Raw genomic sequence first — 25,418 nt, forward strand, 5'->3', positions numbered from 1 at the left:
AAATATAGAACAATTTCTATGAATAAATAGGCAGTAACACCAGCTTGTGCTGCCCGTAAACCCAAGAAAAAAAGCTTACAGCACCTGGTATTCCCACGCGGTCTTCCTACCAAGTACTAACCAGGCCCAGCTCTATTTGGCTGCCGAGATCGGACGAGATCGGGCGCTTAGAGAGCGGTATGGCCGTAAGCTGCATTTGACATCATCAACAGCTCTTAAAAACGCTAGAGAAGCAGAATGCATGACACTTGCTAAGAAGAAGATAAATATGGCAAAGTACAAAGTACTATAACTGTACTGGTCTGTTACGCCCCTGTCTAGGGGGTCAGGGTGAAACATACAAAGATAAATTTGCATGTTCCCTCTCCGATCCCCAAACCAAAATCCAGGATTGAGATGTTCCAACAGAATGATATTTATTTTAAACGAAAGAAAGTGTCAAACAAAACATGACACTACAACTCAGGGCGAACCAAGGCCAACATAATAAACAAAATAAGCCATTTCCCACAGAAAGTGCTAGCTAGCCTGATAGAAATAAACAAACCAAAAGACAGTCGCTAACCCTAACTCCCTAATGTGAAAACAAGAGAAAACAATCAAAAGAAAAATGGCAGTCCACCCCTACAGATTTAATACTATTTACAAAATATACAATTTATAAACAAAACCAGGGCACAAAACCTAACAATTCAAAAATGCTAAATAAGGTTTGGAAACCAAGAACAGCAAACAGGTGCTGATGCCAGAAAGAGCCTCGCTAGCTGTTGGGAACCGTACTTTTAAAACTCCAGCAAGTGTAGGATGGACCAATCAGCCTCCTGTACTGCCCCCCAATCCGGCCAATCAGGCAGGGCACCTATAAGAACAAGAAAATAAAAACAACACATATGGCCAGGACCGTAACATGGTCTACTAGTAATGAAGCACGATGGTTGACAAACCAATAAAGTAGCAAAACAGTAATGAAAGAACAAAATTTGATGAAAATATAGAACAATTTCTATGAATAAATAGGCAGTAACACCAGCTTGTGCTGCCCGTAAACCCAAGCAAAAAAGCTTACAGCACCTGGTATTCCCACGCGGTCTTCCTACCAAGTACTAACCAGGCCCGGCTCTATTTGGCTGCCGAGATCGGACGAGATCGGGCGCTTAGAGAGCGGTGTGGCCGTAAGCTGCATTTGACATCATCAACAGCTCTTAAAAACGTTGGAGAAGCAGAGTGCATGAAACTAGCTAAGAAGAAGATAAATGTGGCAAAGTACAAAGTACTATAACTGTACTGGTCTGTTACATCCCCGGTCCAGGGGGTCAGGGTGCAACATACAAAGATAAATTAGCATGTTCCCTCTCCGATCCCCAAACCAAAATCCAGGATCGAGATGTTCCAACAGAATGATATTTATTTTAAACGAAAGAAAGTGTCAAACAAAACATGACACTACAACTCAGGGCGAACCAAGGCCAACATAATAAACAAAATAAGCCATTTCCCACAGAAAGTGCTAGCTAGCCTGATAGAAATAAACAAACCAAAAGACAGTCGCTAACCCTAACTCCCTAATGTGAAAACAGTCCAAAGAAAATGGCTGTTCACCCCTACAGATTTAATACGAATTACAAAGTATACAATTTATAAACAAAACCACGGCACAAAGCCTAACAATTCAAAAATGCTAAATAAGGTTTGGAAAAAAGGAAAAGCAAACAGGTGTTGCTGCCAGAAAGAGCTTCGCTAGCTGTTGGGAACCGTACTTTTAAAACTCCAGGAAGTGTAGGATGGACCAATCAGCTTCCTGTACTGCCCCCCAATCCGGCCAATCAGGCAGGGCACCTATAAGAACAACAAAATAAAAACAACACATATGGCCAGGACCGTAACATGGTCTACTAGTAATGAAGCACGATGGTTGACAAACCAATAAAGTAGCAAAACAGCAATGAAAGAACAAAATTTGATGAAAATATAGAACAATTTCTATGAATAAATTGGCAGTAACACCAGCTTGTGCTGCCCGTAAACCCAAGCAAAAAAGCTTACAGCACCTGGTATTCCCAGGCGGTCTTCCTACCAAGTACTAACCAGGCCCGGCTCTATTTGGCTGCCGAGATCAGACGAGATCGGGCGCTTAGAGAGCGGTGTGGCCGTAAGCTGCATTTGACATCATCAACAGCTCTTAAAAACGCTGGAGAAGCAGAATGCATGACACTTGCTAAGAAGAAGATAAATGTGGCAAAGTACAAAGTACTATAACTGTACTGGTCTGTTACGCCCCTGTCCAGGGGGTCAGGGTGCAACATACAAAGATAAATTAGCATGTTCCCTCTCCGATCCCCAAACCAAAATCCAGGATCGAGATGTTCCAACAGAATGATATTTATTTTAAACGAAAGAAAGTGTCAAACAAAACATGACACTACAACTCAGGGCGAACCAAGGCCAACATAATAAACAAAATAAGCCATTTCCCACAGAAAGTGCTAGCTAGCCTGATAGAAATAAACAATCCAAAAGACAGTCGCTAACCCTAACTCCCTAATGTGAAAACAAGAGAAAACAATCCAAAGAAAATGGCTGTTCACCCCTACAGATTTAATACGAATTACAAAATAAACAATTTATAAACAAAACCACGGCACAAAACCTAACAATTCAAAAATGCTAAATAAGGTTTGGAAACCAAGAACAGCAAACAGGTGTTGCTGCCAGAAAGAGCCTCGCTAGCTGTTGGGAACCGTACTTTTAAAACTCCAGGAAGTGTAGGATGGACCAATCAGCTTCCTGTACTGCCCCCCAACCCGGCCAATCAGGCAGGGCACCTATAAGAACAACAAAATAAAAACAACACATATGGCCAGGACCGTAACGTGGTCTACTAGTAATGAAGCACAATGGTTGACAAACCAATAAAGTAGCAAAACAGCAATGAAAGAACAAAATTTGATAAAAATATAGAACAATTTCTATGAATAAATAGGCAGTAACACCAGCTTGTGCTGCCCGTAAACCCAAGCAAAAAAGCTTACAGCACCTGGTATTCCCAGGCGGTCTTCCTACCAAGTACTAACCAGGCCCGGCTCTATTTGGCTGCCGAGATCGGACGAGATCGGGCGCTTAGAGAGCGGTGTGGCCGTAAGCAGCATTTGACATCATCAACAGCTCTTAAAAACGCTGGAGAAGCAGAATGCATGACACTTGCTAAGAAGAAGATAAATGTGGCAAAGTACAAAGTACTATAACTGTACTGGTCTGTTACGCCCCTGTCCAGGGGGTCAGGGTGCAACATACAAAGATAAATTAGCATGTTCCCTCTCCGATCCCCAAACCAAACTCCAGTATCGAGATGTTCCAACAGAATGATATTTATTTTAAACGAAAGAAAGTGTCAAACAAAACATGACACTACAACTCAGGGCGAACCAAGGCCAACATAATAAACAAAATAAGCCATTTCCCACAGAAAGTGCTAGCTAGCCTGATAGAAATAAACAAACCAAAAGACAGTCGCTAACCCTAACTCCCAAATGTGAAAACAATCCAAAGAAAATGGCAGTTCACCCCTACAGATTTAATACTATTTACAAAATATACAATTTATAAACAAAACCACGGCATAAAACCTAACAATTCAAAAATGCTAAATAAAGTTTGGAAACCAAGAACAGCAAACAGGTGCTGCTGCCAGAAAGAGCCTCGCTAGCTGTTGGGAACTGTACTTTTAAAACTCCAGGAAGTGTAGGATGGACCAATCAGCTTCCTGTACTGCCCCCCAATCCGGCCAATCAGGCAGGGCACCTATAAGAACAAGAAAATAAAAACAACACATATGGCCAGGACCGTAACATGGTCTACTAGTAATGAAGCACGATGGTTGACAAACCAATAAAGTAGCAAAACAGCAAAGAAAGAACAAAATTTGATGAAAATATAGAACAATTTCTATGAATAAATAGGCAGTAACACCAGCTTGTGCTGCCCGTAAACCCAAGCAAAAAAGCTTACAGCACCTGGTATTCCCAGGCGGTCTTCCTACCAAGTACTAACCAGGCCCGGCTCTATTTGGCTGCCGAGATCGGACGAGATCGGGCGCTTAGAGAGCGGTGTGGCCGTAAGCTGCATTTGACATCATCAACAGCTCTTAAAAACGCTGGAGAAGCAGAATGCATGACACTTGCTAAGAAGAAGATAAATGTGGCAAAGTACAAAGTACTATAACTGTACTGGTCTGTTACGCCCCTGTCCAGGGGGTCAGGGTGCAACATACAAAGATAAATTAGCATGTTCCCTCTCCGATCCCCAAACCAAAATCCAGGATCGAGATGTTCCAACAGAATGATATTTATTTTAAACGAAAGAAAGTGTCAAACAAAACATGACACTACAACTCAGGGCGAACCAAGGCCAACATAATAAACAAAATAAGCCATTTCCCACAGAAAGTGCTAGCTAGCCTGATAGAAATAAACAAACCAAAAGACAGTCGCTAACCCTAACTCCCTAATGTGAAAACAGTCCAAAGAAAATGGCTGTTCACCCCTACAGATTTAATACTATTTACAAAATATACAATTTATAAACAAAACCACGGCACAAAACCTAACAATTCAAAAATGCTAAATAAGGTTTGGAAACCAAGAACAGCAAACAGGTGCTGCTGCCAGAAAGAGCCTCGCTAGCTGTTGGGAACCGTACTTTTAAAACTCCAGGAAGTGTAGGATGGACCAATCAGCTTCCTGTACTGCCCCTCAATCCGGCCAATCAGGCAGGGCACCTATAAGAACAACAAAATAAAAACAACACATATGGCCAGGACCGTAACATGGCCTACTAGTAATGAAGCACGATGGTTGACAAACCAATAAAGTAGCAAAACAGCAATGAAAGAACAAAATTTGATGAAAATATAGAACAATTTCTATGAATAAATTGGCAGTAACACCAGCTTGTGCTGCCCGTAAACCCAAGCAAAAAAGCTTACAGCACCTGGTATTCCCAGGCGGTCTTCCTACCAAGTACTAACCAGGCCCGGCTCTATTTGGCTGCCGAGATCGGACGAGATCGGGCGCTTAGAGAGCGGTGTGGCCGTAAGCTGCATTTGACATCATCAACAGCTCTTAAAAACGCTGGAGAAGCAGAATGCATGACACTTGCTAAGAAGAAGATAAATGTGGCAAAGTACAAAGTACTATAACTGTACTGGTCTGTTACGCCCCTGTCCAGGGGGTCAGGGTGCAACATACAAAGATAAATTAGCATGTTCCCTCTCCGATCCCCAAACCAAAATCCAGGATCGAGATGTTCCAACAGAATGATATTTATTTTAAACGAAAGAAAGTGTCAAACAAAACATGACACTACAACTCAGGGCGAACCAAGGCCAACATAATAAACAAAATAAGCCATTTCCCACAGAAAGTGCTAGCTAGCCTGATAGAAATAAACAATCCAAAAGACAGTCGCTAACCCTAACTCCCTAATGTGAAAACAAGAGAAAACAATCCAAAGAAAATGGCTGTTCACCCCTACAGATTTAATACGAATTACAAAATAAACAATTTATAAACAAAACCACGGCACAAAACCTAACAATTCAAAAAATGCTAAATAAGGTTTGGAAACCAAGAACAGCAAACAGGTGTTGCTGCCAGAAAGAGCCTCGCTAGCTGTTGGGAACCATACTTTTAAAACTCCAGGAAGTGTAGGATGGACCAATCAGCTTCCTGTACTGCCCCCCAACCCGGCCAATCAGGCAGGGCACCTATAAGAACAACAAAATAAAAACAACACATATGGCCAGGACCGTAACGTGGTCTACTAGTAATGAAGCACGATGGTTGACAAACCAATAAAGTAGCAAAACAGCAATGAAAGAACAAAATTTGATAAAAATATAGAACAATTTCTATGAATAAATAGGCAGTAACACCAGCTTGTGCTGCCCGTAAACCCAAGCAAAAAAGCTTACAGCACCTGGTATTCCCAGGCGGTCTTCCTACCAAGTACTAACCAGGCCCGGCTCTATTTGGCTGCCGAGATCGGACGAGATCGGGCGCTTAGAGAGCGGTGTGGCCGTAAGCAGCATTTGACATCATCAACAGCTCTTAAAAACGCTGGAGAAGCAGAATGCATGACACTTGCTAAGAAGAAGATAAATGTGGCAAAGTACAAAGTACTATAACTGTACTGGTCTGTTACGCCCCTGTCCAGGGGGTCAGGGTGCAACATACAAAGATAAATTAGCATGTTCCCTCTCCGATCCCCAAACCAAACTCCAGTATCGAGATGTTCCAACAGAATGATATTTATTTTAAACGAAAGAAAGTGTCAAACAAAACATGACACTACAACTCAGGGCGAACCAAGGCCAACATAATAAACAAAATAAGCCATTTCCCACAGAAAGTGCTAGCTAGCCTGATAGAAATAAACAAACCAAAAGACAGTCGCTAACCCTAACTCCCAAATGTGAAAACAATCCAAAGAAAATGGCTGTTCACCCCTACAGATTTAATACTATTTACAAAATATACAATTTATAAACAAAACCACGGCATAAAACCTAACAATTCAAAAATGCTAAATAAAGTTTGGAAACCAAGAACAGCAAACAGGTGCTGCTGCCAGAAAGAGCCTCGCTAGCTGTTGGGAACTGTACTTTTAAAACTCCAGGAAGTGTAGGATGGACCAATCAGCTTCCTGTACTGCCCCCCAATCCGGCCAATCAGGCAGGGCACCTATAAGAACAACAAAATAAAAACAACACATATGGCCAGGACCGTAACATGGTCTACTAGTAATGAAGCACGATGGTTGACAAACCAATAAAGTAGCAAAACAGCAAAGAAAGAACAAAATTTGATTAAAATATAGAACAATTTCTATGAATAAATAGGCAGTAACACCAGCTTGTGCTGCCCGTAAACCCAAGCAAAAAAGCTTACAGCACCTGGTATTCCCAGGCGGTCTTCCTACCAAGTACTAACCAGGCCCGGCTCTATTTGGCTGCCGAGATCGGACGAGATCGGGCGCTTAGAGAGCGGTGTGGCCGTAAGCTGCATTTGACATCATCAACAGCTCTTAAAAACGCTGGAGAAGCAGAATGCATGACACTTGCTAAGAAGAAGATAAATGTGGCAAAGTACAAAGTACTATAACTGTACTGGTCTGTTACGCCCCTGTCCAGGGGGTCAGGGTGCAACATACAAAGATAAATTAGCATGTTCCCTCTCCGATCCCCAAACCAAAATCCAGGATCGAGATGTTCCAACAGAATGATATTTATTTTAAACGAAAGAAAGTGTCAAACAAAACATGACACTACAACTCAGGGCGAACCAAGGCCAACATAATAAACAAAATAAGCCATTTCCCACAGAAAGTGCTAGCTAGCCTGATAGAAATAAACAATCCAAAAGACAGTCGCTAACCCTAACTCCCTAATGTGAAAACAAGAGAAAACAATCCAAAGAAAATGGCTGTTCACCCCTACAGATTTAATACGAATTACAAAATAAACAATTTATAAACAAAACCACGGCACAAAACCTAACAATTCAAAAAATGCTAAATAAGGTTTGGAAACCAAGAACAGCAAACAGGTGTTGCTGCCAGAAAGAGCCTCGCTAGCTGTTGGGAACCGTACTTTTAAAACTCCAGGAAGTGTAGGATGGACCAATCAGCTTCCTGTACTGCCCCCCAACCCGGCCAATCAGGCAGGGCACCTATAAGAACAACAAAATAAAAACAACACATATGGCCAGGACCGTAACGTGGTCTACTAGTAATGAAGCACGATGGTTGACAAACCAATAAAGTAGCAAAACAGCAATGAAAGAACAAAATTTGATAAAAATATAGAACAATTTCTATGAATAAATAGGCAGTAACACCAGCTTGTGCTGCCCGTAAACCCAAGCAAAAAAGCTTACAGCACCTGGTATTCCCAGGCGGTCTTCCTACCAAGTACTAACCAGGCCCGGCTCTATTTGGCTGCCGAGATCGGACGAGATCGGGCGCTTAGAGAGCGGTGTGGCCGTAAGCAGCATTTGACATCATCAACAGCTCTTAAAAACGCTGGAGAAGCAGAATGCATGACACTTGCTAAGAAGAAGATAAATGTGGCAAAGTACAAAGTACTATAACTGTACTGGTCTGTTACGCCCCTGTCCAGGGGGTCAGGGTGCAACATACAAAGATAAATTAGCATGTTCCCTCTCCGATCCCCAAACCAAACTCCAGTATCGAGATGTTCCAACAGAATGATATTTATTTTAAACGAAAGAAAGTGTCAAACAAAACATGACACTACAACTCAGGGCGAACCAAGGCCAACATAATAAACAAAATAAGCCATTTCCCACAGAAAGTGCTAGCTAGCCTGATAGAAATAAACAAACCAAAAGACAGTCGCTAACCCTAACTCCCAAATGTGAAAACAATCCAAAGAAAATGGCAGTTCACCCCTACAGATTTAATACTATTTACAAAATATACAATTTATAAACAAAACCACGGCATAAAACCTAACAATTCAAAAATGCTAAATAAAGTTTGGAAACCAAGAACAGCAAACAGGTGCTGCTGCCAGAAAGAGCCTCGCTAGCTGTTGGGAACTGTACTTTTAAAACTCCAGGAAGTGTAGGATGGACCAATCAGCTTCCTGTACTGCCCCCCAATCCGGCCAATCAGGCAGGGCACCTATAAGAACAACAAAATAAAAACAACACATATGGCCAGGACCGTAACATGGTCTACTAGTAATGAAGCACGATGTTTGACAAACCAATAAAGTAGCAAAACAGCAAAGAAAGAACAAAATTTGATGAAAATATAGAACAATTTCTATGAATAAATAGGCAGTAACACCAGCTTGTGCTGCCCGTAAACCCAAGCAAAAAAGCTTACAGCACCTGGTATTCCCAGGCGGTCTTCCTACCAAGTACTAACCAGGCCCGGCTCTATTTGGCTGCCGAGATCGGACGAGATCGGGCGCTTAGAGAGCGGTGTGGCCGTAAGCTGCATTTGACATCATCAACAGCTCTTAAAAACGCTGGAGAAGCAGAATGCATGACACTTGCTAAGAAGAAGATAAATGTGGCAAAGTACAAAGTACTATAACTGTACTGGTCTGTTACGCCCCTGTCCAGGGGGTCAGGGTGCAACATACAAAGATAAATTAGCATGTTCCCTCTCCGATCCCCAAACCAAAATCCAGGATCGAGATGTTCCAACAGAATGATATTTATTTTAAACGAAACAAAGTGTCAAACAAAACATGACACTACAACTCAGGGCGAACCAAGGCCAACATAATAAACAAAATAAGCCATTTCCCACAGAAAGTGCTAGCTAGCCTGATAGAAATAAACAATCCAAAAGACAGTCGCTAACCCTAACTCCCTAATGTGAAAACAGTCCAAAGAAAATGGCTGTTCACCCCTACAGATTTAATACTATTTACAAAATATACAATTTATAAACAAAACCACGGCACAAAACCTAACAATTCAAAAATGCTAAATAAGGTTTGGAAACCAAGAACAGCAAACAGGTGCTGCTGCCAGAAAGAGCCTCGCTAGCTGTTGGGAACCGTACTTTTAAAACTCCAGGAAGTGTAGGATGGACCAATCAGCTTCCTGTACTGCCCCTCAATCCGGCCAATCAGGCAGGGCACCTATAAGAACGAGAAAATAAAAACAACACATATGGCCAGGACCGTAACATGGTCTACTAGTAATGAAGCACGATGGTTGAAAAACCAATAAAGTAGCAAAACAGCAATGAAAGAACAAAATTTGATGAAAATATAGAACAATTTCTATGAATAAATAGGCAGTAACACCAGCTTGTGCTGCCCGTAAACCCAAGCAAAAAAGCTTACAGCACCTGGTATTCCCAGGCGGTCTTCCTACCAAGTACTAACCAGGCCCGGCTCTATTTGGCTGCCGAGATCGGACGAGATCGGGCGCTTAGAGAGCGGTGTGGCCGTAAGCTGCATTTGACATCATCAACAGCTCTTAAAAACGCTGGAGAAGCAGAATGCATGACACTTGCTAAGAAGAAGATAAATGTGGCAAAGTACAAAGTACTATAACTGTACTGGTCTGTTACGCCCCTGTCCAGGGGGTCAGGGTGCAACGTACAAAGATAAATTAGCATGTTCCCTCTCTGATCCCCAAACCAAAATCCAGGATCGAGATGTTCCAACAGAATGATATTTATTTTAAACGAAAGAAAGTGTCAAACAAAACATGACACTACAACTCAGGGCGAACCAAGGCCAACATAATAAACAAAATAAGCCATTTCCCACAGAAAGTGCTAGCTAGCCTGATAGAAATAAACAAACCAAAAGACAGTCGCTAACCCTAACTCCCTAATGTGAAAACAAGAGAAAACAATCAAAAGAAAATGGCTGTTCACCCCTACAGATTTAATACTATTTACAAAATATACAATTTATAAACAAAACCACGGCACAAAACCTAACAATTCAAAAATGCTAAATAAGGTTTGGAAACCAAGAACAGCAAACAGGTGCTGATGCCAGAAAGAGCCTCGCTAGCTGTTGGGAACCGTACTTTTAAAACTCCAGGAAGTGTAGGATGGACCAATCAGCTTCCTATACTGCCCCTCAATCCGGCCAATCAGGCAGGGCACCTATAAGAACGACAAAAAAAAAACAACACATATGGCCAGGACCGTAACATGGTCTACTAGTAATGAAGCACGATGGTTGACAAACCAATAAAGTAGCAAAACAGCAATGAAAGAACAAAATTTGATGAAAATATACAACAATTTCTATGAATAAATAGGCAGTAACACCAGTTTGTGCTGCCCGTAAACCCAAGCAAAAAAGTTTACAGCACCCGGTATTCCCAGGCGGTCTTCCTACCAAGTACTAACCAGGCCCGGCTCTATTTGGCTGCCGAGATCGGGCGCTTAGAGAGCGGTGTGGCCGTAAGCTGCATTTGACATCATCAACAGCTCTTAAAAACGCTGGAGAAGCAGAATGCATGACACTTGCTAAGAAGAAGATAAATGTGGCAAAGTACAAAGTACTATAACTGTACTGGTCTGTTACGCCCCTGTCTAGGGGGTCAGGGTGCAACATACAAAGATAAATTAGCATGTTCCCTCTCCGATCCCCAAACCAAAATCCAGTATCGAGATGTTCCAACAGAATGATATTTATTTTAAACGAAAGAAAGTGTCAAACAAAACATGAAACTACAACTCAGGGCGAACCAAGGCCAACATAATAAACAAAATAAGCCATTTCCCACAGAAAGTGCTAGCTAGCCTGATAGAAATAAACAAACCAAAAGACAGTCGCTAACCCTAACTCCCTAATGTGAAAACAGTCCAAAGAAAATGGCTGTTCACCCCTACAGATTTAATACGAATTACAAAATATACAATTTATAAACAAAACCACAGCACAAAACCTAACAATTCAAAAATGCTAAATAAGGTTTGGAATCCAAGAACAGCAAACAGGTGTTGCTGCCAGAAAGAGCCTCGCTAGCTGTTGGGAACCGTACTTTTAAAACTCCAGGAAGTGTAGGATGGACCAATCAGCTTCCTGTACTGCCCCCCAATCCGGCCAATCAGGCAGGGCACCTATAAGAACAACAAAATAAAAACAACACATATGGCCAGGACCGTAACATGGTCTACTAGTAATGAAGCACGATGGTTGACAAACCAATAAAGTAGCAAAACAGTAATGAAAGAACAAAATTTGATGAAAATATAGAACAATTTCTATGAATAAATAGGCAGTAACACCAGCTTGTGCTGCCCGTAAACCCAAGAAAAAAAGCTTACAGCACCTGGTATTCCCACGCGGTCTTCCTACCAAGTACTAACCAGGCCCAGCTCTATTTGGCTGCCGAGATCGGACGAGATCGGGCGCTTAGAGAGCGGTATGGCCGTAAGCTGCATTTGACATCATCAACAGCTCTTAAAAACGCTAGAGAAGCAGAATGCATGACACTTGCTAAGAAGAAGATAAATATGGCAAAGTACAAAGTACTATAACTGTACTGGTCTGTTACGCCCCTGTCTAGGGGGTCAGGGTGAAACATACAAAGATAAATTTGCATGTTCCCTCTCCGATCCCCAAACCAAAATCCAGGATTGAGATGTTCCAACAGAATGATATTTATTTTAAACGAAAGAAAGTGTCAAACAAAACATGACACTACAACTCAGGGCGAACCAAGGCCAACATAATAAACAAAATAAGCCATTTCCCACAGAAAGTGCTAGCTAGCCTGATAGAAAGAAACAAACCAAAAGACAGTCGCTAACCCTAACTCCCTAATGTGAAAACAAGAGAAAACAATCAAAAGAAAAATGGCAGTCCACCCCTACAGATTTAATACTATTTACAAAATATACAATTTATAAACAAAACCAGGGCACAAAACCTAACAATTCAAAAATGCTAAATAAGGTTTGGAAACCAAGAACAGCAAACAGGTGCTGATGCCAGAAAGAGCCTCGCTAGCTGTTGGGAACCGTACTTTTAAAACTCCAGCAAGTGTAGGATGGACCAATCAGCCTCCTGTACTGCCCCCCAATCCGGCCAATCAGGCAGGGCACCTATAAGAACAAGAAAATAAAAACAACACATATGGCCAGGACCGTAACATGGTCTACTAGTAATGAAGCACGATGGTTGACAAACCAATAAAGTAGCAAAACAGTAATGAAAGAACAAAATTTGATGAAAATATAGAACAATTTCTATGAATAAATAGGCAGTAACACCAGCTTGTGCTGCCCGTAAACCCAAGCAAAAAAGCTTACAGCACCTGGTATTCCCACGCGGTCTTCCTACCAAGTACTAACCAGGCCCGGCTCTATTTGGCTGCCGAGATCGGACGAGATCGGGCGCTTAGAGAGCGGTGTGGCCGTAAGCTGCATTTGACATCATCAACAGCTCTTAAAAACGTTGGAGAAGCAGAGTGCATGAAACTAGCTAAGAAGAAGATAAATGTGGCAAAGTACAAAGTACTATAACTGTACTGGTCTGTTACGCCCCTGTCCAGGGGGTCAGGGTGCAACATACAAAGATAAATTAGCATGTTCCCTCTCCGATCCCCAAACCAAAATCCAGGATCGAGATGTTCCAACAGAATGATATTTATTTTAAACGAAAGAAAGTGTCAAACAAAACATGACACTACAACTCAGGGCGAACCAAGGCCAACATAATAAACAAAATAAGCCATTTCCCACAGAAAGTGCTAGCTAGCCTGATAGAAATAAACAAACCAAAAGACAGTCGCTAACCCTAACTCCCTAATGTGAAAACAGTCCAAAGAAAATGGCTGTTCACCCCTACAGATTTAATACGAATTACAAAGTATACAATTTATAAACAAAACCACGGCACAAAGCCTAACAATTCAAAAATGCTAAATAAGGTTTGGAAAAAAGGAAAAGCAAACAGGTGTTGCTGCCAGAAAGAGCTTCGCTAGCTGTTGGGAACCGTACTTTTAAAACTCCAGGAAGTGTAGGATGGACCAATCAGCTTCCTGTACTGCCCCCCAATCCGGCCAATCAGGCAGGGCACCTATAAGAACAACAAAATAAAAACAACACATATGGCCAGGACCGTAACATGGTCTACTAGTAATGAAGCACGATGGTTGAAAAACCAATAAAGTAGCAAAACAGCAATGAAAGAACAAAATTTGATGAAAATATAGAACAATTTCTATGAATAAATAGGCAGTAACACCAGCTTGTGCTGCCCGTAAACCCAAGCAAAAAAGCTTACAGCACCTGGTATTCCCAGGCGGTCTTCCTACCAAGTACTAACCAGGCCCGGCTCTATTTGGCTGCCGAGATCGGACGAGATCGGGCGCTTAGAGAGCGGTGTGGCCGTAAGCTGCATTTGACATCATCAACAGCTCTTAAAAACGCTGGAGAAGCAGAATGCATGACACTTGCTAAGAAGAAGATAAATGTGGCAAAGTACAAAGTACTATAACTGTACTGGTCTGTTACGCCCCTGTCCAGGGGGTCAGGGTGCAACATACAAAGATAAATTAGCATGTTCCCTCTCCGATCCCCAAACCAAAATCCAGGATCGAGATGTTCCAACAGAATGATATTTATTTTAAACGAAAGAAAGTGTCAAACAAAACATGACACTACAACTCAGGGCGAACCAAGGCCAACATAATAAACAAAATAAGCCATTTCCCACAGAAAGTGCTAGCTAGCCTGATAGAAATAAACAAACCAAAAGACAGTCGCTAACCCTAACTCCCTAATGTGAAAACAAGAGAAAACAATCAAAAGAAAATGGCTGTTCACCCCTACAGATTTAATACGAATTACAAAATATACAATTTATAAACAAAACCACGGCACAAAACCTAACAATTCAAAAATGCTAAATAAGGTTTGGAAACCAAGAACAGCAAACAGGTGCTGATGCCAGAAAGAGCCTCGCTAGATGTTGGGAATCGTACTTTTAAAACTCCAGCAAGTGTAGAATGGACCAATCAGCTTCCTGTACTTCCCCCAAATCCGGCCAATCAGGCAGGGCACATATAAGAACAAGAAAATAAAAACAACACATATGGCCAGGACCGTAACATGGTCTATTAGTAATGAAGCACGATGGTTGACAAACCAATAAAGTAGCAAAACAGTAATGAAAGAACAAAATTTGATGAAAATATAGAACAATTTCTATGAATAAATAGGCAGTAACACCAGCTTGTGCTGCCCGTAAACCCAAGAAAAAAAGCTTACAGCACCTGGTATTCCCACGCGGTCTTCCTACCAAGTACTAACCAGGCCCAGCTCTATTTGGCTGCCGAGATCGGACGAGATCGGGCGCTTAGAGAGCGGTATGGCCGTAAGCTGCATTTGACATCATCAACAGCTCTTAAAAACGCTAGAGAAGCAGAATGCATGACACTTGCTAAGAAGAAGATAAATATGGCAAAGTACAAAGTACTATAACTGTACTGGTCTGTTACGCCCCTGTCTAGGGGGTCAGGGTGAAACATACAAAGATAAATTTGCATGTTCCCTCTCCGATCCCCAAACCAAAATCCAGGATTGAGATGTTCCAACAGAATGATATTTATTTTAAACGAAAGAAAGTGTCAAACAAAACATGACACTACAACTCAGGGCGAACCAAGGCCAACATAATAAACAAAATAAGCCATTTCCCACAGAAAGTGCTAGCTAGCCTGATAGAAAGAAACAAACCAAAAGACAGTCGCTAACCCTAACTCCCTAATGTGAAAACAAGAGAAAACAATCAAAAGAAAAATGGCAGTCCACCCCTACAGATTTAATACTATTTACAAAATATACAATTTATAAACAAAACCAGGGCACAAAACCTAACAATTCAAAAATGCTAAATAAGGTTTGGAAACCAAGAACAGCAAACAGGTGCTGATGCCAGAAAGAGCCTCGCTAGCTGTTGGGAACCGTACTTTTAAAACTCCAGCAAGTGTAGGATGGACCAATCAGCCTCCTGTACTGCCCCCCAATCCGGCCAATCAGGCAGGGCACCTATAAGAACAAGAAAATAAAAACAACACATATGGCCAGGACCGTAACATGGTCTACTAGTAATGAAGCACGATGGTTGACAAACCAATAAAGTAGCAAAACAGTAATGAAAGAACAAAATTTGATGAAAATATAGAACAATTTCTATGAATAAATAGGCAGTAACACCAGCTTGTGCTGCCCGTAAACCCAAGCAAAAAAGCTTACAGCACCTGGTATTCCCACGCGGTCTTCCTACCAAGTACTAACCAGGCCCGGCTCTATTTGGCTGCCGAGATCGGACGAGATCGGGCGCTTAGAGAGCGGTGTGGCCGTAAGCTGCATTTGACATCATCAACAGCTCTTAAAAACGTTGGAGAAGCAGAGTGCATGAAACTAGCTAAGAAGAAGATAAATGTGGCAAAGTACAAAGTACTATAACTGTACTGGTCTGTTACGCCCCTGTCCAGGGGGTCAGGGTGCAACATACAAAGATAAATTAGCATGTTCCCTCTCCGATCCCCAAACCAAAATCCAGGATCGAGATGTTCCAACAGAATGATATTTATTTTAAACGAAAGAAAGTGTCAAACAAAACATGACACTACAACTCAGGGCGAACCAAGGCCAACATAATAAACAAAATAAGCCATTTCCCACAGAAAGTGCTAGCTAGCCTGATAGAAATAAACAAACCAAAAGACAGTCGCTAACCCTAACTCCCTAATGTGAAAACAGTCCAAAGAAAATGGCTGTTCACCCCTACAGATTTAATACAAATTACAAAGTATACAATTTATAAACAAAACCACGGCACAAAGCCTAACAATTCAAAAATGCTAAATAAGGTTTGGAAAAAAGGAAAAGCAAACAGGTGTTGCTGCCAGAAAGAGCTTCGCTAGCTGTTGGGAACCGTACTTTTAAAACTCCAGGAAGTGTAGGATGGACCAATCAGCTTCCTGTACTGCCCCCCAATCCGGCCAATCAGGCAGGGCACCTATAAGAACAACAAAATAAAAACAACACATATGGCCAGGACCGTAACATGGTCTACTAGTAATGAAGCACGATGGTTGAAAAACCAATAAAGTAGCAAAACAGCAATGAAAGAACAAAATTTGATGAAAATATAGAACAATTTCTATGAATAAATAGGCAGTAACACCAGCTTGTGCTGCCCGTAAACCCAAGCAAAAAAGCTTACAGCACCTGGTATTCCCAGGCGGTCTTCCTACCAAGTACTAACCAGGCCCGGCTCTATTTGGCTGCCGAGATCGGACGAGATCGGGCGCTTAGAGAGCGGTGTGGCCGTAAGCTGCATTTGACATCATCAACAGCTCTTAAAAACGCTGGAGAAGCAGAATGCATGACACTTGCTAAGAAGAAGATAAATGTGGCAAAGTACAAAGTACTATAACTGTACTGGTCTGTTACGCCCCTGTCCAGGGGGTCAGGGTGCAACATACAAAGATAAATTAGCATGTTCCCTCTCCGATCCCCAAACCAAAATCCAGGATCGAGATGTTCCAACAGAATGATATTTATTTTAAACGAAAGAAAGTGTCAAACAAAACATGACACTACAACTCAGGGCGAACCAAGGCCAACATAATAAACAAAATAAGCCATTTCCCACAGAAAGTGCTAGCTAGCCTGATAGAAATAAACAAACCAAAAGACAGTCGCTAACCCTAACTCCCTAATGTGAAAACAAGAGAAAACAATCCAAAGAAAATGGCTGTTCACCCCTACAGATTTAATACGAATTACAAAATATACAATTTAGAAACAAAACCACGGCACAAAACCTAACAATTCAAAAATGCTAAATAAGGTTTGGAAACCAAGAACAGCAAACAGGTGCTGCTGCCAGAAAGAGCCTCGCTAGCTGTTGGGAACTGTACTTTTAAAACTCCAGGAAGTGTAGGATGGACCAATCAGCTTCCTGTACTGCCCCTCAATCCGGCCAATCAGTCAGGGCACGTATAAGAACAACAAAATAAAAACAACACATATGGCCAGGACCGTAACATGGTCTACTAGTAATGAAGCACGATGGTTGAAAAACCAATAAAGTAGCAAAACAGCAATGAAAGAACAAAATTTGATGAAAATATAGAACAATTTCTATGAATAAATAGGCAGTAACACCAGCTTGTGCTGCCCGTAAACCCAAGCAAAAAAGCTTACAGCACCTGGTATTCCCAGGCGGTCTTCCTACCAAGTACTAACCAGGCCCGGCTCTATTTGGCTGCCGAGATCGGACGAGATCGGGCGCTTAGAGAGCGGTGTGGCCGTAAGCTGCATTTGACATCATCAACAGCTCTTAAAAACGCTGGAGAAGCAGAATGCATGACACTTGCTAAGAAGAAGATAAATGTGGCAAAGTACAAAGTACTATAACTGTACTGGTCTGTTACGCCCCTGTCCAGGGGGTCAGGGTGCAACATACAAAGATAAATTAGCATGTTCCCTCTCCGATCCCCAAACCAAACTCCAGTATCGAGATGTTCCAACAGAATGATATTTATTTTAAACGAAAGAAAGTGTCAAACAAAACATGACACTACAACTCAGGGCGAACCAAGGCCAACATAATAAACAAAATAAGCCATTTCCCACAGAAAGTGCTAGCTAGCCTGATAGAAATAAACAATCCAAAAGACAGTCGCTAACCCTAACTCCCTAATGTGAAAACAGTCCAAAGAAAATGGCTGTTCACCCCTACAGATTTAATACTATTTACAAAATATACAATTTATAAACAAAACCACGGCACAAAACCTAACAATTCAAAAATGCTAAATAAGGTTTGGAAACCAAGAACAGCAAACAGGTGCTGCTGCCAGAAAGAGCCTCGCTAGCTGTTGGGAACCGTACTTTTAAAACTCCAGGAAGTGTAGGATGGACCAATCAGCTTCCTGTACTGCCCCTCAATCCGGCCAATCAGGCAGGGCACCTATAAGAACGAGAAAATAAAAACAACACATATGGCCAGGACCGTAACATGGTCTACTAGTAATGAAGCACGATGGTTGACAAACCAATAAAGTAGCAAAACAGCAATGAAAGAACAAAATTTGATGAAAATATAGAACAATTTCTATGAATAAATAGGCAGTAACACCAGCTTGTGCTGCCCGTAAACCCAAGCAAAAAAGCTTACAGCACCTGGTATTCCCAGGCGGTCTTCCTACCAAGTACTAACCAGGCCCGGCTCTATTTGGCTGCCGAGATCGGACGAGATCGGGCGCTTAGAGAGCGGTGTGGCCGTAAGCTGCATTTGACATCATCAACAGCTCTTAAAAACGCTGGAGAAGCAGAATGCATGACACTTGCTAAGAAGAAGATAAATGTTGCAAAGTACAAAGTACTATAACTGTACTGGTCTGTTACGCCCCTGTCTAGGGGGTCAGGGTGCAACATACAAAGATAAATTAGCATTTTCCCTCTCCGATCCCCAAACCAAAATCCAGGATCGAGATGTTCCAACAGAATGATATTTATTTTAAACGAAAGAAAGTGTCAAACAAAACATGACACTACAACTCAGGGTGAACCAAGGCCAACATAATAAACAAAATAAGCCATTTCCCACAGAAAGTGCTAGCTAGCCTGATAGAAAGAAACAAACCAAAAGACAGTCGCTAACCCTAACTCCCTAATGTGAAAACAAGAGAAAACAATCAAAAGAAAAATGGCAGTCCACCCCTACAGATTTAATACTATTTACAAAATATACAATTTATAAACAAAACCACGGCACAAAACCTAACAATTCAAAAATGCTAAATAAGATTTGGAAACCAAGAACAGCAAACAGGTGCTGCTGCCAGAAAGAGCCTCGCTAGCTGTTGGGAACCGTACTTTTAAAACTCCAGGAAGTGTAGGATGGACCAATCAGCTTCCTGTACTTCCCCCAAATCCGGCCAATCAGGCAGGGCACATATAAGAACAAGAAAATAAAAACAACACATATGGCCAGGACCGTAACATGGTCTATTAGTAATGAAGCACGATGGTTGACAAACCAATAAAGTAGCAAAACAGCAATGAAAGAACAAAATTTGATGAAAATATAGAACAATTTCTATGAATAAATAGGCAGTAACACCAGCTTGTGCTGCCCGTAAACCCAAGCAAAAAAGCTTACAGCACCTGGTATTCCCAGGCGGTCTTCCTACCAAGTACTAACCAGGCCCGGCTCTATTTGGCTGCCGAGATCGGACGAGATCGGGCGCTTAGAGAGCGGTGTGGCCGTAAGCTGCATTTGACATCATCAACAGCTCTTAAAAACGCTGGAGAAGCAGAATGCATGACACTTGCTAAGAAGAAGATAAATGTGGCAAAGTACAAAGTACTATAACTGTACTGGTCTGTTACGCCCCTGTCTAGGGGGTCAGGGTGCAACATACAAAGATAAATTAGCATGTTCCCTCTCTGATCCCCAAACCAAAATCCAGGATCGAGATGTTCCAACAGAATGATATTTATTTTAAACGAAAGAAAGTTTCAAACAAAACATGACACTACAACTCAGGGCGAACCAAGGCCAACATAATAAACAAAATTTGCCATTTCCCACAGAAAGTGCTAGCTAGCCCGATAGAAATAAAAAAACCAAAAGACAGTCGCTAACCAACTGTGCTGTTGACCTACAGGGTACCGGTGGAAATTGGACTACTGTTGGTCGAAGACGAAGAAGAAGAGGAGGAAGGTGTGTTCGTAGGCAAAGAGAGAAGAGGAAAGCTAAGAATGTAGGACTGACAGTAGGGACTTTGAATGTTGGTACTATGACAGGGAAGGCTAGGGAGTTGATCGACATGATGCAGAGAAGGAAGGTGGACATACTGTGTGTCCAGGAGACCAGGTGGAAAGGTAGCAAGGCTAGAAGCTTAGGAGCAGGGTTCAAGTTGTTTTACCATGGGTCAGATAGGAAGAGAAATGGAGTAGGAGTTATATTGAAAGAGGATTTTGTGAGGAATGTTCTAGAGGTGAAAAGAGTATCAGACAGGTTGATGAGTCTGAAGCTGGAAGTTGAAGGGGTGATGTTCAATGTTGTGAGTGGTTATGCCCCACAGGTAGGATGTGAGTTAGAAGAGAAGGAGAAATTCTGGAGTGAGTTAGATGAAGTGATGCAGAGCATCCCCAGAGGTGAGAGAGTTGTCATTGGTGCAGATTTCAATGGGCATGTAGGTGAAGGGAACAGAGGTGATGAGACTGTTATGGGCAGGTTTGGTGTTCAGGACAGGAACGCAGAAGGTCAGATGGTGGTTGACTTTGCAAAGAGGATGGAAATGGCTGTAGTAAACACTTTCTTTCAGAAGAGGCAGGAACATAGGGTGACGTACAAGAGCGGAGGGAGAAGCACTCAGGTAGACTACATCTTGTGTAGACGTTGTAATCTGAAAGAGATCAGTGACTGTAAAGCATTGGTAGGGGAGAGTGTAGCCAGACAACACAGGATGGTGGTGTGTAAAATGATGCTGGTGGTGAGGAAGATAAGGAGGACTAAGGCAGAGCAGCGGACAAAGTGGTGGAAGTTGAAAAAGGAAGAATGTCGTTTAGTTTTCAGGGAGGAGCTGAGACAGACTCTGGGTGGTTTGGAGGTGCTTCCAGATGACTGGACTACTACAGCTAATTTGATCAGGGAGACAGGTAGGAGGGTACTCGGTGTGTCATCTGGAAAGAGGAAAGCGGACAAGGAGACTTGGTGGTGGAACGAGGAAGTTCAGGAGTGTATACAGAGAAAGAGGTTAGCTAAGAAGAAGTGGGACACTGAGAGGACTGAAGAGAGTAGACAGGAGTACAGGGAGATACAGCGTAAGGTGAAGATAGAGGTGGCACAGGCCAAACAAAGAGCATATGAGGACTTGTATGCTAGGTTGGACACTAAAGAGGGAGAGGTGGATTTGTACAGGTTGGCCAGACAAAGAGATAGAGATGGAAAGGATGTGCAGCAGGTTAGGGTGATTAAAGATAAGGATGGAAATGTATTGACAGGTGCCAGGAGTGTGATGGGAAGATGGAAGGAGTACTTTGAAGAGTTGATGAACGAGGAAAATGAAAGGGAACGAAGAGTAGAAGAGGTGACTGTTGTGGAGCAGGAAGTAGCAAAGATTAGTAAGAGTGAAGTGAGGAGGACATTGAAGAGGATGAAGAGTGGAAAGGCAGTTGGTCCTGATGACATACCTGTGGAGGTATGGAAGTGTCTAGGAGAGGCGGCAGTAGAGTTTTTGACTAGTTTGTTTAACAAGATCTTGGAGAGTGAGAGGATGCCAGAGGACTGGAGGAAAAGTGTACTGGTACCAATTTTTAAGAACAAGGGAGATGTGCAGAGCTGTGGCAACTACAGAGGAATAAAGCTGATGAGTCACACAATGAAGTTGTGGGAAAGAGTAGTGGAAGCTCGGCTAAGCGCAGAGGTGAGTATTTGTGAGCAGCAATATGGTTTCAAGCCTAGAAAGAGTACAACAGATGCAGTATTTGCTTTGAGGACGCTGATGGAGAAGTACAGAGAGGGTCATAGGGAGTTGCATTGTGTCTGCGTAGATTTAGAGAAAGCGTATGACAGGGTGCCGAGAGAGGAGCTGTGGTATTGTATGAGGACGTCTGGAGTGTCAGAGAAGTATGTTAGAGTGGTGCAGGACATGTATGAGAGCTGTAAGACAGTGGTGAGGTGCTGTAGGTGTGACAGAGGAGTTCAAGTACAATATATCGGTAGAAGGATGCTGAGGTTGGAGCTGCCAGGCAGGAGGTCTAGAGGAAGACCAAAGAGGAGATTTATGGATGTAGTGAGGGAGGACATGAAGTTAGTTGGTGTGAGTGAAGAGGATGCAGAGGATAGAGTTAGATGGAGGCACATGATTCGCTGTGGCGACCCCTGAAAGGGAGCAGCCGAAAGGAAAAGAAGAAGAAGGCCGAATCAGCAAATATGCTTGTTTCTGCCAAATGCAGCAAAATACTCAAAGGAAAGTGGGTTTGCCTTCATATTTGACCCAGAACAACTCAGTTCAGCATGGAAATATCATTGCAACAGCTTTTATTTAGCCAGAAATCAAGAGTGTAAGTTGTTATGCGCTTAAAAGCATTTTCAGGCCGAATGAGCTGATTTCTGCCAATTGCAGCAAAATACTCAAAGGAAAGTGGGTTTGCCTTCATTTTTGACCCAGAACAACTCAGTTCAGCATGGAACTATCATCGCAACATCTTTTATGTAGCCAGAAATCAAGAGTGTAAGTTTTGATGCGCTTAAAAGCATTTTCAGGCCGAATGAGCTGATTTCTGCCAATTGCAGCAAAATACTCAAAGGAAAGTGGTTTTGCCTTCATATTTGACCCAGAACAACTCAGTTCAGCATCGCAATATCATAGCAACAGCTTTTATTTAGCCAGAAATCAAGAGTGTAAGTTTTTATGCGCTTAAAATAATTTTCTGGCCGAATGAGCAAATATGCTTGTTTCTGCCAAATGCAGCAAAATACTGAAAGGAAAGTGGGTTTGCCTTCATATTTGACCCAGAACAACTCAGTTCATCATGGAAATATCATTGCAACAGCTTTTATTTAGCCAGAAATCAAGAGTGTAAGTTTTTATGCGCTTAAAAGCATTTTCAGGCCGAATGAGCAAATATGCTTGTTTCTGCCAAATGCAGCAAAATACTGAAAGGAAAGTGGGTTTGCCTTCATTTTTGACCCAGAACAACTCAGTTCAGCATGGAAATATCATTGCAACAGCTTTTATTTAGCCAGAAATCAAGAGTGTACGTTTTTATGCGCTTAAAAGCATTTTCAGGCCGAATGAGCTGATTTCTGCCAATTGCAGCAAAATACTGAAAGGAAAGTGGGTTTGCCTTCATTTTTGACCCAGAACAACTCAGTTCAGCATGGAAATATCATTGCAACAGCTTTTATTTATTCAGAAATCAAGACTGTACGTTTTTATGCGCTTAAAAGCATTTTCAGGCCGAATGAGCAAACATGCTTGTTTCTGCCAAATGCAGCAAAATACTGAAAGGAAAGTGGGTTTGCCTTCATATTTGACCCAGAACAACTCAGTTCATCATGGAAATATCATTGCAACAGCTTTTATTTAGCCAGAAATCAAGAGTGTAAGTTTTTATGCGCTTAAAAGCATTTTCAGGCCGAATGAGCAAATATGATTGTTTCTGCCAAATGCAGCAAAATACTGAAAGGAAAGTGGGTTTGCCTTCATTTTTGACCCAGAACAACTCAGTTCAGCATGGAAATATCATCGCAACATCTTTTATGTAGCCAGAAATCAAGAGTGTACGTTTTTATGCGCTTAAAAGCATTTTCAGGCCGAATGAGCTGACTTCTGCCAATTGCAGCAAAATACTCAAAGGAAAGTGGGTTTGCCTTCATATTTGACCCAGAACAACTCAGTTCAGCATGGAAATATCATGCAACAGCTTTTATTTATTCAGAAATCAAGAGTGTACGTTTTTATGCGCTTAAAAGCATTTTCAGGCCGAATGAGCAAATATGCTTGTTTCTGCCAATTGCAGCAAAATACTCAAAGGAAAGTGGGTTTGCCTTCATATTTGACCCAGAACAACTCAGTTCAGCATGTAAATATCATTGCAACAGCTTCTATTTAGCCAGAAATCAAGAGTGTAAGTTTTTATGCGCTTAGAAGCAAATTCAGGCCTAATTAGCAAATATGCTTGTTTCTGCCAAATGCAGCAAAATACTGAAAGGAAAGTGGGTTTGCCTTTATTTTTGACTCAGAACAACTCAGTTCAGCATGGAAATATCATTGCTACAGATTTTATTTAGCCAGAACTCAAGAGTGTAAGTTTTTATGCGCTTAAAACCATTTTCAGGCCGAATGAGCAAATATGCTTGTTTCTGCCAAATGCAGCAAAATACTAAAAGGAAAGTGGGTTTGCCTTCATATTTGACCTAGATCAACTCAGTTCAGCATGGAAATATCATCGCAACATCTTTTATGTAGCCAGAAATTAAGAGTGTAAGTTTTTATGTGCTTAAAAGCATTTTCAGGCCGAATGAGCAAATATGCTTGTTTCTGCCAAATGCAGCAAAATACTTAAAGGAAAGTGGGTTTGCCTTCATATTTGACCCAGAACAACTCAGTTCAGCATGTAAATATCATTGCAACAGCTTCTATTTAGCCAGAAATCAAGAGTGTAAGTTTTTATGTGCTTAAAAGCATTTTCAGGCCGAATGAGCTGATTTCTGCCAATTGCAGAAAAACACTCAAAGGAAAGTGGGTTTGCCTTCATATTTGACCCAGAACAACTCAGTTCATCATGGAAATATCATTGCTACAGCTTTTATTTAGCCAGAAATCAAGAGTGTAAGTTTTTATGCGCTTAAAAGCATTTTCAGGCCGAATGAGCAAATATGCTTGTTTCTGCCAAATGCAGCAAAATACTGAAAGGAAAGTGGGTTTGCCTTCATATTTGACCCAGAACAACTCAGTTCAGCATGGAAATATCATTGCTACAGCTTTTATTTAGCCAGAAATCAAGAGTGTAAGTTTTTATGCGCTTAAAAGCATTTTCAGGCCGACTGAGCAAACATGCTTGTTTCTGCCAAATGCAGCAAAATACTAAAAGGAAAGTGGGTTTGCCTTCATATTTGACCTAGATCAACTCAGTTCAGCATGGAAATATCATCGCAACATCTTTTATGTAGCCAGAAATCAAGAGTGTAAGTTTTTATGTGCTTAAAAGCATTTTCAGGCCGAATGAGCAAATATGCTTGTTTCTGCCAAATGCAGCAAAATACTTAAAGGAAAGTGGGTTTGCCTTCATATTTGACCCAGAACAACTCAGTTCAGCATGTAAATATCATTGCTACAGCTTTTATTTAGCCAGAAATCAAAAGTGTA

The 25,418-nt window shown here is 41.7% G+C and overlaps 3 non-coding genes and 18 pseudogenes across 3 annotated transcripts; all 21 read right to left on the reverse strand.

Annotated features, from left to right (window-relative positions):
• Positions 1 to 72: 72 nt before the first annotated feature.
• Positions 73 to 191, reverse strand: LOC137111920 (5S ribosomal RNA). The gene has a single exon (XR_010912344.1). It is a non-coding gene; the product is annotated as a 5S ribosomal RNA (ribosomal RNA).
• An 868-nt stretch (positions 192 to 1,059) lies between these two features.
• Positions 1,060 to 1,178, reverse strand: LOC137112037 (5S ribosomal RNA; annotated as a pseudogene).
• An 858-nt stretch (positions 1,179 to 2,036) lies between these two features.
• LOC137112027 (5S ribosomal RNA) lies at positions 2,037 to 2,155 on the reverse strand (annotated as a pseudogene).
• Positions 2,156 to 3,022: 867 nt separating this feature from the next.
• On the reverse strand, positions 3,023 to 3,141 carry LOC137111964 (5S ribosomal RNA; annotated as a pseudogene).
• An 857-nt stretch (positions 3,142 to 3,998) lies between these two features.
• Positions 3,999 to 4,117, reverse strand: LOC137111965 (5S ribosomal RNA; annotated as a pseudogene).
• Positions 4,118 to 4,974: 857 nt separating this feature from the next.
• Positions 4,975 to 5,093, reverse strand: LOC137111966 (5S ribosomal RNA; annotated as a pseudogene).
• Positions 5,094 to 5,961: 868 nt separating this feature from the next.
• On the reverse strand, positions 5,962 to 6,080 carry LOC137111967 (5S ribosomal RNA; annotated as a pseudogene).
• Positions 6,081 to 6,937: 857 nt separating this feature from the next.
• On the reverse strand, positions 6,938 to 7,056 carry LOC137111968 (5S ribosomal RNA; annotated as a pseudogene).
• An 868-nt stretch (positions 7,057 to 7,924) lies between these two features.
• On the reverse strand, positions 7,925 to 8,043 carry LOC137111969 (5S ribosomal RNA; annotated as a pseudogene).
• Positions 8,044 to 8,900: 857 nt separating this feature from the next.
• Positions 8,901 to 9,019, reverse strand: LOC137111970 (5S ribosomal RNA; annotated as a pseudogene).
• Positions 9,020 to 9,876: 857 nt separating this feature from the next.
• Positions 9,877 to 9,995, reverse strand: LOC137111971 (5S ribosomal RNA; annotated as a pseudogene).
• An 867-nt stretch (positions 9,996 to 10,862) lies between these two features.
• LOC137111721 (5S ribosomal RNA) lies at positions 10,863 to 10,971 on the reverse strand (annotated as a pseudogene).
• An 857-nt stretch (positions 10,972 to 11,828) lies between these two features.
• On the reverse strand, positions 11,829 to 11,947 carry LOC137112036 (5S ribosomal RNA). The gene has a single exon (XR_010912345.1). It is a non-coding gene; the product is annotated as a 5S ribosomal RNA (ribosomal RNA).
• Positions 11,948 to 12,815: 868 nt separating this feature from the next.
• LOC137112038 (5S ribosomal RNA) lies at positions 12,816 to 12,934 on the reverse strand (annotated as a pseudogene).
• Positions 12,935 to 13,791: 857 nt separating this feature from the next.
• Positions 13,792 to 13,910, reverse strand: LOC137111973 (5S ribosomal RNA; annotated as a pseudogene).
• Positions 13,911 to 14,777: 867 nt separating this feature from the next.
• LOC137112150 (5S ribosomal RNA) lies at positions 14,778 to 14,896 on the reverse strand. Its single transcript, XR_010912346.1, has one exon. It is a non-coding gene; the product is annotated as a 5S ribosomal RNA (ribosomal RNA).
• Positions 14,897 to 15,764: 868 nt separating this feature from the next.
• On the reverse strand, positions 15,765 to 15,883 carry LOC137112039 (5S ribosomal RNA; annotated as a pseudogene).
• An 857-nt stretch (positions 15,884 to 16,740) lies between these two features.
• LOC137111974 (5S ribosomal RNA) lies at positions 16,741 to 16,859 on the reverse strand (annotated as a pseudogene).
• An 867-nt stretch (positions 16,860 to 17,726) lies between these two features.
• On the reverse strand, positions 17,727 to 17,845 carry LOC137111975 (5S ribosomal RNA; annotated as a pseudogene).
• An 857-nt stretch (positions 17,846 to 18,702) lies between these two features.
• Positions 18,703 to 18,821, reverse strand: LOC137111976 (5S ribosomal RNA; annotated as a pseudogene).
• Positions 18,822 to 19,689: 868 nt separating this feature from the next.
• LOC137111977 (5S ribosomal RNA) lies at positions 19,690 to 19,808 on the reverse strand (annotated as a pseudogene).
• Positions 19,809 to 25,418: the final 5,610 nt, after the last annotated feature.

This window comes from Channa argus, unplaced genomic scaffold (assembly GCF_033026475.1).
Source record: "Channa argus isolate prfri unplaced genomic scaffold, Channa argus male v1.0 Contig011, whole genome shotgun sequence".
In the NCBI taxonomy this organism is placed as follows: Eukaryota; Metazoa; Chordata; class Actinopteri; order Anabantiformes; family Channidae; genus Channa; species Channa argus.